Below are 6,055 nucleotides of genomic sequence, written 5' to 3' on the forward strand. Positions count from 1 at the left end.
CTAGTAACTTACTTGCAACTAGCTGCCAGTAACTGACTGAACTTTTCAGATTACAAGATAGCTTAACATTAGTTAACAACTACTATGCATTCTTTGTGGTGAGCACACTTGGGACTAGGTCGGTTCCCGAACCAAAACTGATCTTAGTCGACCAAGAATCGTCTATTCTTTCTACCAATCGAATGGTCGACATTTTAAATGTGTGTTTTTCCATGTATAGACACCCTGTTTGAAAGAAATCAACTATATATAGGCTACTGATGCTTTAAGCACTGCGATTAAAAATGAAGACACACAAATTACTAAAGAGGGCGCCAGACATCAATATAGTGTAACCAGAAGAAAACAACCTGTTCCCGACCCTCATCTGCTCGCTACTGCTGGCCTTCGCCATTATGCTTCTGAAGTTGCCGGTAATAGGCTACACCATCGGTCGGCAATCTTTTCAATTTGGAGTGACAAGTTATTGAACCATTTCTACTGATCTGCGTGCCAGTTATGGTTTTCATATGCACATTTTCGTGGAACAGTTTAATTGAATTTCATAATAAAGTCTTCATATCTCAAAATGATATCTAAATGAAAATGATACAAATCTAAAAGTAACTTCTATTGCCATTGCCAATATGTGAAAACAGCCTACATAAAGCCAACAGAAACTATCCTGATAAAAATAAATATCCTATAAATCACATTGGCTGTGCATGGCCTGTCTGCAAGGAACTTGAAACATTATATCAACTATTCTATTAACTTGGTCAGGCCAGAAACTTGTGCTAGCAAACTTGCAACATTGTGTAAAATTTTCTGGGCCCTCAGAATTCCCAGCGCCAGTGAGCTCGGGACACTGCTTTGGGCTATTTCTGCAAGGGTATAGGCAGTAGTCAAGTAGGCCTATTTTGACGTTTCCACCAGATCAGAGCATACCATTTTTTTCCCCTTTCATGCTGAGTGGTAATTGAAAGGGAGAGAGCTGGAATGATGACTTTCTCATTCTCAATGGATGTAAAAACAGACGTTGTTTACTTGCTGTTTGAGGCAAAGAAAAACTTACTTTGAGAAGCTCCACAGTGATGGTGAGTTAAGACAACCATAAATAATATCAGATCCCCAAATGGAGACATTTATAGGCCTGCATTTACGCAAAGGCCAGGAACACTAGTCCTACTTCTAAACTCAACAAAAAAAGAAACGGCCCTTTTTAAGGACCCTGTCTTTCAAAGATAATTTGTAAAAAGCCAAATAACTTCACATGTCTTCATTGTAAAGGGTTTAACACTGTGTCCCATGCTTGTTCAATGAACCATTAACAATTAATGAACTTGCACCTGTGGAATGGTAGTTAAGACACTAACAGCTTACAGACGGTAGGCAAATAAGGTCACAGTTATGAAAACCTAGGACACTAAAGAGGCCTTTCTACTGACTCTGAAAAACACAAAAAGAAGGATTCCCAGGGTCGCTGCTCATCTGCGTGAACGTGCCTTAGGAAGCATGAGGACTGCAGATGTGGCCATGGCAATAAATTGCAATGTCCGTACTGTGAGACGCCTAAGACAGCGCTAGAGGGACACAGGATGGACAGTTGATATTCCTCGCAGTGGCAGACCACGTGTAACAACACCTGCACAGGATCGGTACATCCGAACATCACACCTGCAGGACAGGTACAGGATGGCAACAGCAACTGCCCGAGTTACACCAGGAACTCACAATCCATCCATCAGTGTACAGACTGTCTGCAATAGGCTGAGAGAGGCTGGACTAAGGGCTTGTAGGCCTGTTGTAAGGCAGGTCCTCACCAGACATCACCAGCAACAAAGTCACCTATGGGCACAAACCCACCGTCACTGGACCAGACAGGACTGGACAGCACTGACGAGTCGCGGTTTTGTCTCACAAGGGGTGATGGTCGGATTTGCGTTTATCGTTGAAGGAATGAGCGTTACACCGAGGCCTGTACTCTGGAGTGGGATCGATTTGGAGGGTCCGTCATGGTCTGGGATGGTGTGTCACAGCGTCATTGGACTGAGCTTGTTGTCATTGCAGGCAATCTCTTGCAGGCAATCTGTGGTTAAATTCCCATGTAGGTTAGTGATGGGCATTCCATGTCTTTTCTTTGAGCTGGCTCATTAGGCTCTGTTCACGCAAAAGAGACGGCTCATTTGGCTCCCAAATGGCTCTTTGTTCAAAATGATTAAATAACAGCCTAGAACTGTGAAAATATTGCAAATCTCCAATGTAAAGCCCAAAATGTAGGCTTGTGAAAGATTGTGAAATGCAAGTTCAAATACATTTTGTACATGGCCAAATTATTAAATGGCCTGCAAAAAAAGTTTTCTACAAACTGAAAAAATCAGCATGGACCAGATTGAGGCGTTCTCCCCACAATTTATTGTTTCTGCAGTGAGGATTCACTCTCTACAGGATCGCCCCCCCCCCCCCCTAATCTAACTGCATTGTCCATTTACAGTAGCTATCACAGTGAAAAAAGATCATGCTACTATTCGAGGTAAGTGCTCAGTTATGATCTTGAAAATGTATTAATAAACCAATTAGGCACATTTGAGAAGACTTGATACAACATTTTGAACAGAAATGTAATGGTTCATTACAAATGTTGCACATTCACTGCTGCCATCTAGTGGCCAACAGCTAAATTGTGCCTAAACTGTAATAATACATTTGGGCCTTTCTCTTGCATTTCAAAAATGACAGAATTAAAAAAATTGTATTATCTTTTACCAGATCTAATGTGTGTTATTCTCCTACATTAATTTCACATTCCCACAAACTTCAAAGTGTTTCCTTTCAAATGGTATCAATAATATGCATATTTTTGCTTCAGGTCCTGAGATACAGGCAGTTAGACTTCGGTATGTTATTTTAGGTTGAAAATTGAAAAGAAGGGTCAGAGCTACCCTCCTGTAGGTTTTCACTCAAAACCCAGTTGTAACTAACCTGATTCATCTTTATAAACCAGCTAATTATTAGAATCAGGTGCATTAGATTAGGGTTGTAATGAAAGCTTACAGGATAGTTGCTCTCCAGGAACAGGGTTGGAGACCCCTGACTTTAGAGAATTATTATTAACTTATCTGCAGAAAATCATTGTTTTAGCTCAAAAAGCAGTAGTAGCAGTATGCAAATCAGGGAGCGATGGAAGCCTATTTAACTTGTATTTTTTATTTGGTAGCCTACATTAGTGATGGGTCCTTCGCGAACGAATGGCTCTTAATTGAACAGATATTTTTGGTGAACTTCGGGAACCGAATCGCATCGAACGAAGAGCAGTCACAATGTGATGCATATTATATTGATATTTGTGTGTAAAGTCCACAGCCATTTATCGTATAATTCATTTTACAGACACGAAGATCACACCTTCTCTAGTGTATTTTGCTTTGTCGACATTCTGAAAATTCACGGCCAAATTGGCTATTGTCATCAGACCTGGCATGACATTTTTTATCCGACATACTAGCATAAAAAGGTTGGATGGAAACCTGGTTAAAGATCACATAATCATGTGGAATTCCACCCCGAAAACAACAGTTTACATTTCTTTTCAAATCCAATGTATTTTCAACCGCAGGTAGCCTAGTGGTTAGAGCGTTAGACTAGTAACCGAAAGGTTGCAAGATTGAATCCCCTAGCTGACAAGGTAAAAATATGAACAAGGCAGTTAACCCACTGTTCCTAGTCTGTCATTGTAGTTTGCCTAGTTACATAAATATATTAAACTTCACATTATGTTATACAAATTACATTGAAACAACATTTATTAAACTGGTTTGGGCTCTGGTTCTAACAGTTTAATGAAGAACTACACAAAGGATTATTCAAAGAACAGATAAAGGTTTTTCACAGCCCTAAAAAGGTTTCCCCTACAGGGACAAAATGAAGAATGTTTTTGTGGTACTAACTAGCACTTATTTTGAGTATATAGGTTTAGAGTTGAACTGGGATGTAGGCATGAAGCTCGGGTTAAGGTTGTGGTTAGGGTTGAACTGGGATGTGACATGAAGCTAAGGTTAGGGATGAACCAGGATGTGGAGCTGCTGCTGCTGGGCTGGGATTCGAAGCGATAGGGTAAGGGTTGTGGTAAAAGACTAGGGTAGTCACACTGAATTTGAGTTATACAGACATTTCCTCCTTTTCTGCTATTGAGATATGTTCTAGCATTTGTTGTTTATCTGAAACCACTGAACTGGAGCATGTCACAGCACTCTGATACCGCAATCACACCAGTGGAGGCTTCTCAGAGGAGGAAGGGAAGGACCATCCTCCACAGTGAATTTCATACAAATAAAAATGGTAAAACAGTGAAAAACTATGCTAAATATATTCATGTCACCAAATAATTGATTAAAACACACTCTTTTGCAATGAAGGTCTACAGTAGCCTAAACAGCACTCTGTAGGGTAGCACGATGGTGTAGCCGGAGGACAGCTAGTTTCTGTCCTTCTCTGGGTACATCGACTTCAATACAAAACTTAAGAGGCGCTTGGTTCTCACCCCCTTCCATAGACACTGTAATTATGACAACTTTCGGAGGACGTCCTCCAACATATCAGAGCTCTTGCAGTGTAGCCTAGTGGTTAGAGCATTGGACTAGTAACCGGAAGGTTGTGAGTTCAAGCTGACAAGGTACAAATCTGTCGTTCTGCCCCTGAACAGGCAGTTAACCCACTGTTCCCAGGCCGTCATTGAAAATAAGAATGTGTTCTTAACTGACTTGCCTGGTTAAATAAAGGTAAAATAAAAAAAATGAACTGACATGTTGTCCACCCAATCAAAGGAACAGAGAATTAATCTAGTACTGAAAGCATAAACTACAGCTGACTAGCACTGCAGTGCATAAAATGTGGTGAGTAGTTGACTCAAAGAGAAAGACAGTAGTTTAACCATTTTCAACATACAAGATAGAGAGATTTCGTAATTTTTTTCCAGTTTCACTTACTTAGCTAGCAAATGCAGCTGGCTAGTTTAGTTACTCAAACATCTGGTTCAAACAGTGGTATGCTATGTTAGCTAGTTGGCTATGACTATCCCGCACAACACTGGAACTCTTCCAAGTTCTCGTTAAGCTTGTTTTTATTATTGCCCCCGGGGCCGCCGGTTAACTCACTGTTCCTAGGCCGTCATTGAAAATAAGAATTTGTTCTTAGCTGACTTGCCTACAAATAATTATTAATGGATTAGTTCTATTAGCTATGTGGACCAGGACGTTACTTTAGCTAATATGGGGACAACGATGTAGGCTGTGTGTAGCGGTTATGACACGGTTTAGCTTGGAAAGTTTTTTTCGCCTGGTCACATACAGCTGATGTGTTGTTCATTGAAGTCCACAAACGAAGGGAAAAGCTGAGAGGAGGAGAGTGCATAGAGGGTGAATGAATACAACATGGCGGCTGTGATCTGCCGATTTTGTTGAAAAAAGTTTCTTAAACGAAAGCAAACGACACAGGGATGAAAAATACCTGAATTTATCCAATAGAAACTCTTGTTTGCAACTGTTGGGCTAATGATTATACCCTAGATAAGCTAGATGCACGCAAGAGTGTGCAAGGCGGTATTGAATGTGTAACTGTCTGTCATCTCAATTTGTTTCTCTCGACCTGTGTGCGCCTACGTTGTAAACGTTCATTCATAGGCTAGGTTGCAGCAACCTCCTGATGGGTATAGTGAACATGTGAATATCATGTAGTAGCCTAATCCCATCGATGTTACATTGAACTGCGTGAATGGAATATGAATGATAGTCATCCAACATGCTGTAATATAAACAAGGCCATGCTCATGAACCAAAATTGTCCTCCCTCATAAACGGCTCTGACTGCCACTGGATCACACCTAGAGTGTTAATGCGTTTTGGTACACCAGAAGTACCTACATTAATTTCTAATGGAACCCTGTGTTTGCCTTCTTGCAGTGCGTTCTGTGTGGCACATACATTGGATTGATCTAATATGCATCAAACTGTGTGCGTAGGAGGTTTGACAGAAATGGTAGCAGAATGATTACGTTTTACACATCCAGATGATGCTACGT

The sequence above is a fragment of the Oncorhynchus kisutch genome, linkage group LG1 (assembly GCF_002021735.2).
Source record: "Oncorhynchus kisutch isolate 150728-3 linkage group LG1, Okis_V2, whole genome shotgun sequence".
Lineage (NCBI taxonomy): Eukaryota > Metazoa > Chordata > Actinopteri > Salmoniformes > Salmonidae > Oncorhynchus > Oncorhynchus kisutch.